An 11,852-nucleotide genomic window follows, 5' to 3' on the forward strand; every position below is an offset into this window, starting at 1 on the left:
GGAGACGCTGGGAAACCACTGCCGTGTGCCAGCAAGATGGCTCAGCGGACGCAGGGGCTGCTGCCACAGCTGAGGAGCTGACTTTGGTCCCCAGACTGCGCAAGGTGGAAAGTGGACAGCTTGTCCACCGACTTCCACACAAGCACTGTGGCATTCAAATCTTACATGTGTGCACACACAACAAATCCCTACGTGTGTCCACACACAACAAATCCCCACATGTGTCCACACACAACAAATCCCCACATGTGTCCACACACAACAAATCCCCACATGTGTCCACACACAACAAATCCCCACATGTGTCCACACACAACAAATCCCCACATGTGTGTATATACAAATAAAACAAATACATCTTTTGGTGCCAGCAACAAAAAAGTAAGTTTGTTTTTGAAAAGCTGTCGTGATGGCCTAGAATAGAAATACTTGCCATAGTCAATACCATAGAGATTTTATGTGTTCACTGAAGTTGGCAGTGAGCAGTGGAAAGGCATATTCAACGGCAACAAAGCTAGATTCTCCAGACCATGTGTCCTGTTCCACCTCTGTGCTCACTCCTGAGCACACTTCAGATCAAGCCCGTGCTGACACACGGGGAGCACACTGGCCCTCTGGGAGGCGCTGCACATAGGTGAGCCGACGCCGGGAGCCCCTAGACTAGGTGTGCAGCTTTGAACCTACATAGTGTGAGCCGGCTGAACTCCACAGCCCCTGGGAGTCCCCGGGACACGAACTGGGGTAGGTGTGCAAGCGCTCAGGTGTGGGAGCTTCAGCAAACACGGGCACGCGCGTCTTTCTCTTACACACTATGTAATGAATCACAGTAGTGTGGACTAGCGCTTCCCGGTCTGCGGCTTCAGCCTTGATCAGCGAGATAGTGCTCTGCTCTGCAGGGTCAAGGCTCTGACAACCGCCTGGAGTGACAGCAGTGTGTTCTCGGAACCTTGTAACCTGCGGCCAGCATGCCTTCCTTCCCACAAGCAGCCTTGGCCATGGCAGAGCTAGATAGTGGAGCTAGGGCGGGCGCTCAGAAGGCTGGGTGAGTGTGGCCTCTGTGCTGGTTATCGGGCCACACAGGTGTCCTGAGGCCTTTCTCTCCTCACCTGAAGTACGGTGTCACAGAGCTGCCAGAATCAGGGTGCTGCCTAAGGGAAGATTTACCGCCTCTGCAAACAGAGCTATTTGACTAGAACCGCCATGACAGACCAGAGTCCACACTGACTCCTACAGGGCATAACTGTACGCTCCAGAGTGAATGCTGCGAAGATGCAGAGCTTCACCCCTCAGCTGCTTTGGAAAAAGGTTTTGTGTTTTCAGTTTGGGTGTTTTTTTAATTGGGCAAACGGCTGTTAAGAGACCCCTTGGAGGTGTTTGCTGTGGGCTGGTGTGGGCAGCTGCCATCGCGGCCAGTGTGCAAAAGGCATTTCTTTCCGGAGTCATTCTTTCTTGGTTTGCTCAGGTATTCAACAGGGGCTTGAGGGCTGGCCAGGCAGAAAGCTCAGCTACACATTCAGCTGTGTAAGTGTTCCTCACAATTCCATCCTTTACTCACAATTCTGGATAGCTCCCATGTATTTGTGGCCTGGGCCTAATGTGGTGGATCTTAAATGAGAAAAACTCTAAGGTAAGGCCTGTTAGGGCCTTGGTGACCTGAGGAAAGATGCAGAAGCTGTCCCACAGGAGAAGGCACAGGCCCAGAGAAGGACAGGGTGGGGATATGCCAACCTCCCCACTGTGGAATTCATCCCTATGCTTTCATGTGTCCTCTCGGGGTATATACACACACATACACACATATGCACACATAGGCACGCATGCACACACGCACACTCACTTCCTTTTTTCTGTCTATAGACTTTTATCAGGGGACTAAACAATTCTCAACCATCACAAACCTACAAATGTAACAATTTTTGATGTGATTTAATCTAACTCTGTAACATAGTCAGGCTAAACTATCTGGTTCCCTAAACTATAATATCCTCCTATAGTTTTCAAAAAACTCAGCCTGGAGAGGTGGCTCAGCTGTCAAAAGTGCTTGCTGTTCTCCTGGGGGACTGAGTTTGGCTCCCAGCACCCACCTCAGGTAGCTCACAACTGCCTACAACTCCAGCTCCAGAATATATGAAGCCCTTGTAGGTCTCCCAGGACATCCTCACACATGTGGCATATACACACAGATAGAGACACAGAAAGACAGACAGACACACACACACATACACACATTAACACACACACACTAAAATAAATCTTTAAATTTTTATTTTAGAGCCTGGAGAAATGGCTCAGATCTTAAGTGTATTGGCTGCTCCTCCAGAGGACTCAGGTTCAGTCCCAATATCTATATAGTGGCTAAAAATTGTCTCTAAGTCCAGAAGAATCCTGTATCTTCTTCTTGCCTCCAGAGACACTGCATGACTGTGGCACACAGATATATGTGCATAAAAACACCCATACACATAAAATAAAAATAAGTAAAGCTTAAAAGAATCTAACTAACCTGTCACAAATTGAAACATCCAGTTGTTTTCCATCATATTTCTCAGCACAAGTTCCAGAGCTTTTCCCAAAGCTTTCTGATTTTTTCTTTCTTGTCCTATTCATTTTTCTATTGCTGTGAAAAGACGCCATGACCACAGTAAACTGTATAAAGGAAAGCATTTACCTGGGACTTGTTTACAGTTGGGCTTTATTGTTTGTTGTCGTTGCGCGGAGCTTGGCAATGCACAGGCCCACATGGTGCCAAGGCAGGAGCTGAGAGCTACAGCCTGATCCACTGGCAGGAGGGGTAGGGCTGGTGATAGCTTTTGTACCTCATAGCTCACCCCAAGTGATAGCCTTCCTTGAACCAGGCTACACCTCCCAATCCTTTTCAAGTAGTGCCACTCCCTGATGACTAAGCATTCAAATATCTGAGCCTACAGGGGCCATTCTTGTTCAAACCACCACACTCATGGTGGGCCCAGGGGCCACACCTCTGTGCCGCTGGCAATTCTTAAAACTCTTTCCATTTCCTGGTACATGTTCCTCGTACATGTTCTTCTTGAGAAACAGTTGAGCACTTTTTACTATCAACAGAAGCCGCTGCTTGCTTTTCTAGAGGGACCGGCCATCTTAAAGATGGCTTCTCTTCTTCTGTTTGAGATGGGGGAGGTAACAGACAAGCCGTGTGTGCTGGGTCATGAGACTACTCAAATCTGCGGGAACTGGTCCCATACTCAGAGCCCTGTATATTGAACTGCAAACTGAGAAGTGGGGATAAGAGTCTCTCTGCAGTGAAAAGGTGAAAACTGAATGCTCTCCATCATACACAGAACCCAGTTTCCAGTAGTTACATATGTAATGCAGACAGAGGCAACAAATCCAGAAAGGAGCCTTCGTAAGGGTGAGCAGGTGAGACGGGGGAGAGCAGAGTAAAATAGTAAAGTGGAAGTTGGAAATGGGGGGAAGAAAAATGGGAGGTGTGGGAGAGGGCTCTACCGAAACAAAGACATATGTAAGTAAAGTAGCAAGCTGACTTTTAAGTTGATCAAATCATTTAAAACATAGTGCTTCTGAGCAGCTCCCGGGCATGCCGGTCGAGAATGTTCCATATCTAGCACTTTCTCGCTTTCCCACCAACACCTTGGAACACAACCTGCTCTATCAAACTGCGCTTATCTGAGATTAAAATTAGAAATATGTCCTTGAAGCCGCTTTTCCGTGACACTGCCGGAAAGCTGAGGCTCTGCTATAAAAGGACGTGTCAGCACTCCCTCGTTGTCCGTGGAAGCTGACGGATCCGCCATGGTGAGTCAGGAACGCCACTTGGAGACTGATCTGTTAGCTTGCACCCGTCTCCCCCGAAGTCTGAGCGAGCGTGGACTATGGCAGTCCATGGTCCGCTAGACTCAGCCATGTCTCCACCTCTGTGCAGATGCTGCTGCTGTGGACACTGGCAGTGCTGCTGGGAGTGGGAGCCGGTAAGAGAGATGCGTGGATGGGAAAGGGTGGCTGCGTGTGTGGCTCCCCCCAGAAGGCTGTGGCAGCCCGTGTAAGCAGGATGAGGGTGAGGAGTCAAGTGAGTTTGACGGAGTGCAATAGCGCAAGTCTGAGGTTATGTCGCCACAATCCGCACCCCCAGCTCAGGCGAGTCACAAGCACACAAATCATATGAGCATAAATGTGTAAGAGAGATAGTTTTTATTTTTTTAAAACAATTATTCTGATAAACATTTGAGTTTCAACATTAACATTTATCTTCAGAGACCAATACTCCTTACTTGGGTACATCAACTAACTATGACCCTAAGAATAACCCATAATCCAAACTCTTCAGAACGTTGTTGCCCTGATCTGTGAAATATAAAAATGGAATCTCTCCCCAGACAGTGATGCTTAAGATGGAGAAAACCATCTTGCCCAGCATCAGGTACAGAGCAAGGTTTAGAGAGGTGCACCCCACAGCTGCTAATACTCCAGACTCCCTTCATAGCCTGCATGCCAGCCTACAGCTGTGTTAGATCCAGATGTTTGTTGGTGAGTGATTTCTCATCACAAGAATCCAGGATGGTCCCCAAACATATTCAGCCAAGAAGGAGATACAGTTTGGCTCCCGCATGAAACTTAATGTTTCCACCTTAACTACAAAGCTAAATAGTAGCTGCTGGTAGCTGAGAGTCTACACACACATAGCAGCCATCAAGAACTGGGGTGCCTCTGTTTCTGGGTATTGAGTGAAGAAACTGAAGCAAGTCCCTCCTCTGAGGAAGAGAGACATTATGGAAGTGCCATGTCCCTGAGGCAGACGTGAGGACTAACAGGTTGTCAGCAGCAGAGGCATTGTCCACTGAGACTGTTGTGAGTGTGAGCAGGAGGGTGCTTGGAAAAGCAGAGGAAGAAAATCTGCCACAAGATGAAATTCAACTCATAGTTCACCTTGGAGACCATGAAGAGAACATGCTGGTCAAGCTAACGTCATGGAGACCCTGGGTGATGTGAGGACTCTAAGTCTGTGGGACAGACCAGGCTGCTTCACTGATGCCTCTCCTAATGAGGGACTCTGGAAAGACCTCTCAGAATATAGCCTTGGTCTCCAAAAGCTGTCAACGCCTGCTTTCTCCTCTGCACTAGTGAGAACCCACCAGTTACCGCGCAGGAGAGTGCACAGCTCCATCTTTTATGCAGTGAAGACATATTTATTTAGGCCTGTTTCATGCCTCTGTGGGAGAGCACTGAGACAGTAAACCATTTAAACTTTGGTGTTTATCTGGCTCACAGATGTAGAAGAAGGGGACTCTGGGATTGAAGGTGTAGACCCTCTAAGCCCCTGGTTGAGCATTTACACACTGCAGACACAGGCAGCACTTCATAAGGAGCCTCGCTACCCTCTGATGCCAGCAATTACTACCCATGACCCAGTCACCCCTCAGCAGCCCTCGTTCTTAACATCTGTCAGTGATAATCAAACTTTCAGTGACCTTCAGAGGTGACATTCGAGCCATCCAATAGTTCCCTGCTGACTTCCTCCACTCACGTCCTTCTCACACATACAGCACATTCCTTTCTCCCCAGTAGCCTCCATCTTAACACACCCCTGCGTTTCTCCCCAAACCCCAAACTCAAAGGCTCATAAAGTCAGGTGTAAGTAAGATGCAAGGCATGACTCATACTCAGACAAAGTCCTTCAGTCCTGAGCCTGTGAGAGAAAACAAGATGTCTACTTGCAAACTACATTCATGGGACAGGAGTAAGATGGGCATTTCTGTTCCAAATGGAGAAATATGCCAGAGAAGAAAGAATAGCCACCTCTAAGTTAGTCTAAACCAAGCAAGGGCAATAACATGACACTCAAAACTAAGTTTGCTCTACAGACCACCTCCGGAACATTCTAGGATAGGAAAGGGCCTCCAACCTCACCTACCGCTTTGAAGGCTCAGTCCACACAGCACCTCTCATAAGCTTGAGACTCACACTGACAGATCTTCTGGGCTGGTGTGAACATGCTGCCAGTTCTGAGGTCTCTGAAGCTCCCCGGGCATTGTCCTTGTGGGGTTCTACCCATCATATTCTGTACTGGTCCCCAGGCTACTCACAACTGTCTCTCTTGTCTAGATGAAAGTTTGTGCCTCCCAACTCTTGCTTCCTGCAAGCCGGGGGAGAATATGTTATGTGTAAAACCAAGATTTACTAAGTGTGCCCTCCAGAGGGGTGGCCCAAGTCACACCTGAGCCACAAGTGAACTTCCATAGTGAACTCTGAGACTGCAAGCAGCTCATGTCAGCAAGACCATGGATGGTAGCCCAAGCCACCTCCTGTAGCCATCTCATCCTCACATCCTGTGAAGGGAAACACAGCCTCCAAAATCATCGTTCTAAACAGCTCTCCACTGGGTCCCTGCCTGTTCTGCTAAAGCCGTCTTTTAACTCTTTAAATGCCCAGGCTGCATATTTCCAGTCTCTCTGTTTTGCTTCACTTTTTATAACTTCTACCTTGAAATTACTTATCTTCTTCCATACACTTACACAGTGAAAACTATCTGTGTAGAAGGCTGAACACTTTGCTTCCTTAATATTTCAATAGTCTATTGCTTTTATGTTCTGTGATTTATAAAGTCCTAAGACATGAACACAATTCAGCTAAGTTCTTTGTAACTATAAAATTACGACGGTCTTTTCTCCCAGTTACAATGCACTGCTCTTTATTTCTATTTGATACCTCATGGAAATGACCTTTCTGTCCACATTTCCATCAGAATCCTAATCATCCCCACTTTAGCAATCTCTGAAAAATGTCATCTCCACCACAGCCATTACGTCCTTTCTGGGTGCTCACTAATACTCTCCTGATGGTCCATTCTTGCTAAAGTGGGGTTATTTGAGTGTGCTTCTCTGTTCCAAAGCACCCACAATTGTAGGTGTTTATTGGAACAATCTCACTCCTGGGACCAATTTTCTGTCTTAGTCCTTTTAAAAGTAGGGGGAGAAGGGGAGTAGTGTAACAGTATAATTAATTTGGTAAATTATAAAATACATACATTTATTGGCTCAAAGTTCTGGAGTCTAGGGAGTCGAATATTCAAATGTGAACTGGTGAAAGTCTTTGTGCTACATCACAAACAGATGGAGGTGGAAGAAGGGCGGGAGAGGCAGAGTCAAGAGGCATGGGGCAGGGGGGTGTGAGTGCACCTTTTTCTCGGGAGCTCATCCCCAGGAGAACTAAACAACCCTTCAAGGATCATCACAAGCCTGAGCACAATCACCTCCTAAGAGGTCCCTCTTCTCCCTGTCATTACAACAGCAAACGGACGTCATGTTTCCCAAGGGATATTTGAAGCACAGTAGACAACAAGTCTGCAGGTCTTCGGAGGATGAGTGACAAGATGGTGAAGTTTGCCTTTCTGTGGACTTCCAAGGAAAGTTCTATTTAGCTTGTTTATAAATGTTCTACGACCTCTATAGCCTTTCTACTTTGTTTCATGTTTCCATTATTATATATAGCACACACATATTACATATATTCTCAGAGTATATAGATTTATGACAAACATACATTTGTCTGAGTATACGCCACACACACACACAAGCTTTCATTATGTATAGAAGAAGCCTCATCACCCATATTATAGTAAGCATATAAGCTCAAATTAAGTAGCTACACAATTTTTGTGTTGACTTAAAGGTTTGGTGGTTTGGTAGATTAGCTATGACATGAGAATTCTTCCTTTCAAAGATCTCAAATTCCAATAATCTCTGACTACTTCCCATCTAAGAGAAGACACTTGACCTGAAATACTTTTGCCAACAGGCAGTCACTGCAGAAACATCTGTATCAGGAGGTCCAATTTCAAACAAACAGAAAAACCCAGACAAGCTGAAGACAGCAGTCCATCCCATACCTGCAAGGTGAGGGCAGGCAAGGCCTGAAGAGGGCAGCCACAGAAGGGAGCGGCCCTGCACTGAGGGTGTTGTCAGCACAGCACAGAAGCCTCTGAGGGCTGCTGGACCTGGGCTAGCATGGAGCGTGAGGAGAGGTGGTGGGTGCAGGATGCAGTCAGGACAGCCAGCTTGGTGGGCAGCCCAGGCGGTGGCCATTTGACAGCACATACGGGGACATTTCTGGTTTCAACAGGAGAAGGTGCAGACATGTGTCTCTCAGGTGGCCACGGAGCCATTCGTGCTCAGCCTTGAACTCTGTGTGAAGACCTCGGCGACTCCGTTCACAGAAAGCTATTTTGATTCTCACAGGTACCCAGAGAACCTCTGGAAGCCATATCTGGAAATACTGTGGGGGTGTTCCTGTCTGTTTCTCATGTTTTTGCAAAAATGATTCTGTTTTCCTTAGTTTGTCTTTGGCTCTGTTTCCAGTAGTAATGGACACAGAAAAGAGAAAACCAATGAGAATGTTTCCTTAGTAACTGAGGAGCATTACTGTTGATTTGGTTGTTCGTGGATTCCGGCAGATCTGTGGCAGATGGTGCTTTCCTGAGAAACCCCTCCAGTGATGCACAGTACAATATGCCTATCTAAAATCCGATTAGACTTCCCTAGGGAGAAGCCTGTGCCATTACCCCTGCCACATCTTCATACATAAGATCCTGTTGACTTTCCCTGAGCACCCGCTGTGCCAGAAGTGTTGTGAACACTGAGGACTCAGCCGTGAGAGAAAGTGTCCTCGAGAGCTCTCTAGTAAGGCACAGTGGGACCCTAAGACGTGGGGACACCAACGAGGTGACTGTGGCGGCTCATCTGCTTTTTAAGGTTCAAATGTCTGTGCATGCACTGCAGCGGACAAGCCACGAACGCAGTTCCTGCAGGGCGGTCTCGCTCTGGAGCCAGTGCTGGGCTTGAAGGGGAATTCTAAACCAGCTCTGAAGTGTTTTGGTCATAACTTTGGGTTAAACAATCTATGCATGATACAGTTTGGCCCAGGAGAGAAGGCACTGACTGTAATGCGGTAGTAACAAATGAAGGTCCTGGATGATTTACACTCTTGTATGCCTTTCCCTTCAGAACATGCTCCACGTGGGAAACAGTGTTTTCATACAATTTACACTTTGTTGTGTTCAAATCAGGACAAGTACATGTGTCTAGGGTAAAGTCCTCATCAATCATCATTTCTAGTTTTTGAGGGTTGTTTTCATTTTGTATTTACGCTTACTCACTGTGCAATACCTCCCCAGAGGTTCTTACCTGCTTGTTCCTTAGTGCTCATTGACTGACAATTTCCCATCTCTCTCAACTTCTATCTTTCTAGCCTCTGGTAATCACAATTATACACCTCAGTTTCTACACAACCAATTTCCTTATGGTTCACAAGTTGGTGAGATTATGTGGTACTTATCTTTCTATACCGGGGCTGACACGGGTCTCTCCATGTTCCTGCAAATGACAGAATGTCACCCTTGTCATGACCTCACCCTATCCCATTGTGGGTATGTGCTGTTTTCTTTACTTGTCCATCAGTTGATTGACACTTGGGATATTTCCATTTCTTGGCTGTTATAAATATGCTACATGAACGGTACAGTGCAGATGTCCTTGCCAGTCTCAGCAACAGGGTCGATAATGCTGTTCAACACTCTGAGGCGCCTCCGTGGTGCTTTCCACACTGAAACAGCTTCATTCTCTCCGCTAGGGCTCTTTTTCTCCACATTCGTGACAGTGTGCAGTATCTTTGCTAGTTCTTCCACTGCCTGGAATTGGGTGATGGCTCCCCATGGTTTTGATTTGTACTTAGTAATGACCAATGATGCTGAACATTTTTCTCATATGCTTGTTGGCTGTCTGTGTATCTTTGGAGAAATGTCTGTTGGGTGTATTGTCCATTTTAAAATCAGATCATTCTCCTTTTGCTACTGAGTATTTGAGCACCTCTTCTGCCTTGGATGTTAGCTTCTTGCTGATTTTACAGTTTGCAAATATACTGTAGGTTTCTTCTTAGTGTGTTACGGGGTCCTTTGCTGTGCAGATACTTTTAAAATGGATATAACCCATTTGCTGTTTTTGCTTTTGTTTTTTATGATTTGCAGGTCATGTCAAAAATACCTCCTGCTCAGACCATTACCCTGAAGCAAGCAGGACAACTGACAGACACTCTGTCCTGGGCTCTGGCCTGCCACCTAACTGAAAACAAGGCAAAGCAAAGCAATCCATAGCTGGGTTCACCTACAAACCTTCTTAAGCTTCAGGAAGTTGGGATTGCCTCTGTTTAAGTTTATGAAACAGTGTGGAGTTAAAATCCTAGTGAAGCTTAACAAATTCTGCTCTGGTTCTATCAGCTGATAATGTTGATCTCAAGATTGTGCTAGCTATGTCTTTTTAGAGAGACACAAAGATTTGAAGCTACCTGACTGCGTTACCTAGAACAGAAAATGTTCAATGTGAATTTGATTGACAGATGCTCTCAGTGGACGTTTCCTGTTCTTCTTTCATCATCTCTGGGTAATAGCTGTTCCTCATCCTCTTACTGTGATAGAGTAAAACACACACCAGTTCTCACTAGCTGAATAGTCTAAATTCATTCAGATTTTTATAGTTGCCTTAAAAATTAAATAGTTGAAACTATGCAGAAGAGATTCTGTTCTGTAGAGCAGTTTTTCTTGAATCTTACCACCTCGGTTCTTATTTGGTTCCTTAGGCTGAGTCTAGGAACCAATTAAAATAAAACAGATTAATGGAAGAAACATCTACAGTGTTTGTTAATTTTTACATGTACTTGGAGTCACAAGAGAAAAGATTGAAATAAATGGAAAAATAATAGAAAACATCCATTCTTTTTGGACAAAGCATGAACATTTTTGGGAAGAAGTATCGTAGCGGAGACTCAGGCAGGGGCAGGAAGTTCTGGAAGGAGCAGTTGGAGCTCCATGAGGCATAACAGGCTGATGGGAATTGGGTTGCTCCATGAGGCTGATGGGGGTTGCTTTAGCCACTGTATGTGTGCCCCCTGCAGCAGGAGCTCCAGGTCCCTGGGGACAAGCGTTGTCCCCTCCTGTTCAAGAGAGACATCTTTCTCACAGGGCCACTCTCAGCTTGCTGTTGGTAAGCAGGGCATCACAGACCTCCCCTAGGAACAAGACCATGCTTGTGTCAAAGAGGACTTGTGACGATAAAGCTCTGTTTTTAATCCTCAGTTTGAAGCTTTATTTTCAGAATGTTTTACTACTAAAGGCCAACTTGGCAGCTCTTCAGAGAGCTGAGTTCAAGGTTATGAAATGAGATTGGCAGGGGGGGAGAGGGATAGATTGAAAAAAGAAAGAATAAATGAGTTCTAGTACACCTTCCTACATGTAACTGATCTCTTGATCCCAAGGCCGACCAATTCAGTAACACAGCCAAGCCTCTCTCAAAGGTGAGGCGACATGCAGGCTGCCGCTATCATTGGATCTCTGTGGTGCCAACAGAAAGAGTGCACATAAATGTCATTTCTATGGAAACAAAAAGAAAGCTAAAAGCTAAAAGCAAGAGAAGCAATTACATTAGCTCTGAATCTGAAGGGTAGCCAGATGAGAAAAATTACTTTAGGTACTGTGTTCAGGTTATCTCCAGTTAAAGCTAGGGTCGGTAGTAGCAACCTGACAGGCTCCCTGATTTCCAGCTTCAGTCTCACCCAGCTTCAAGAAAAATACCAGGACTTTAGGAAAAATACCTTCTGTTGGTTTCCATGATCCCAAGGCAGAAAAGCAAGAGAAGATTAGAAATGTTCATTTGTAGATTTGTAGTCAGATATTAGAAGAAAATTAGAGCATTCAAGATTTAGTCTAGTTTATGGTTAAATAATAAAATCTAGAAACAAAACAAACCATCAGCCAAGCCTGGGCTAGAAACACCTGCTCACCAGAGACTGTCCACCTAGGACACACTCTCTTC

This window comes from Meriones unguiculatus, chromosome 1, assembly GCF_030254825.1.
Source record: "Meriones unguiculatus strain TT.TT164.6M chromosome 1, Bangor_MerUng_6.1, whole genome shotgun sequence".
Lineage (NCBI taxonomy): Eukaryota > Metazoa > Chordata > Mammalia > Rodentia > Muridae > Meriones > Meriones unguiculatus.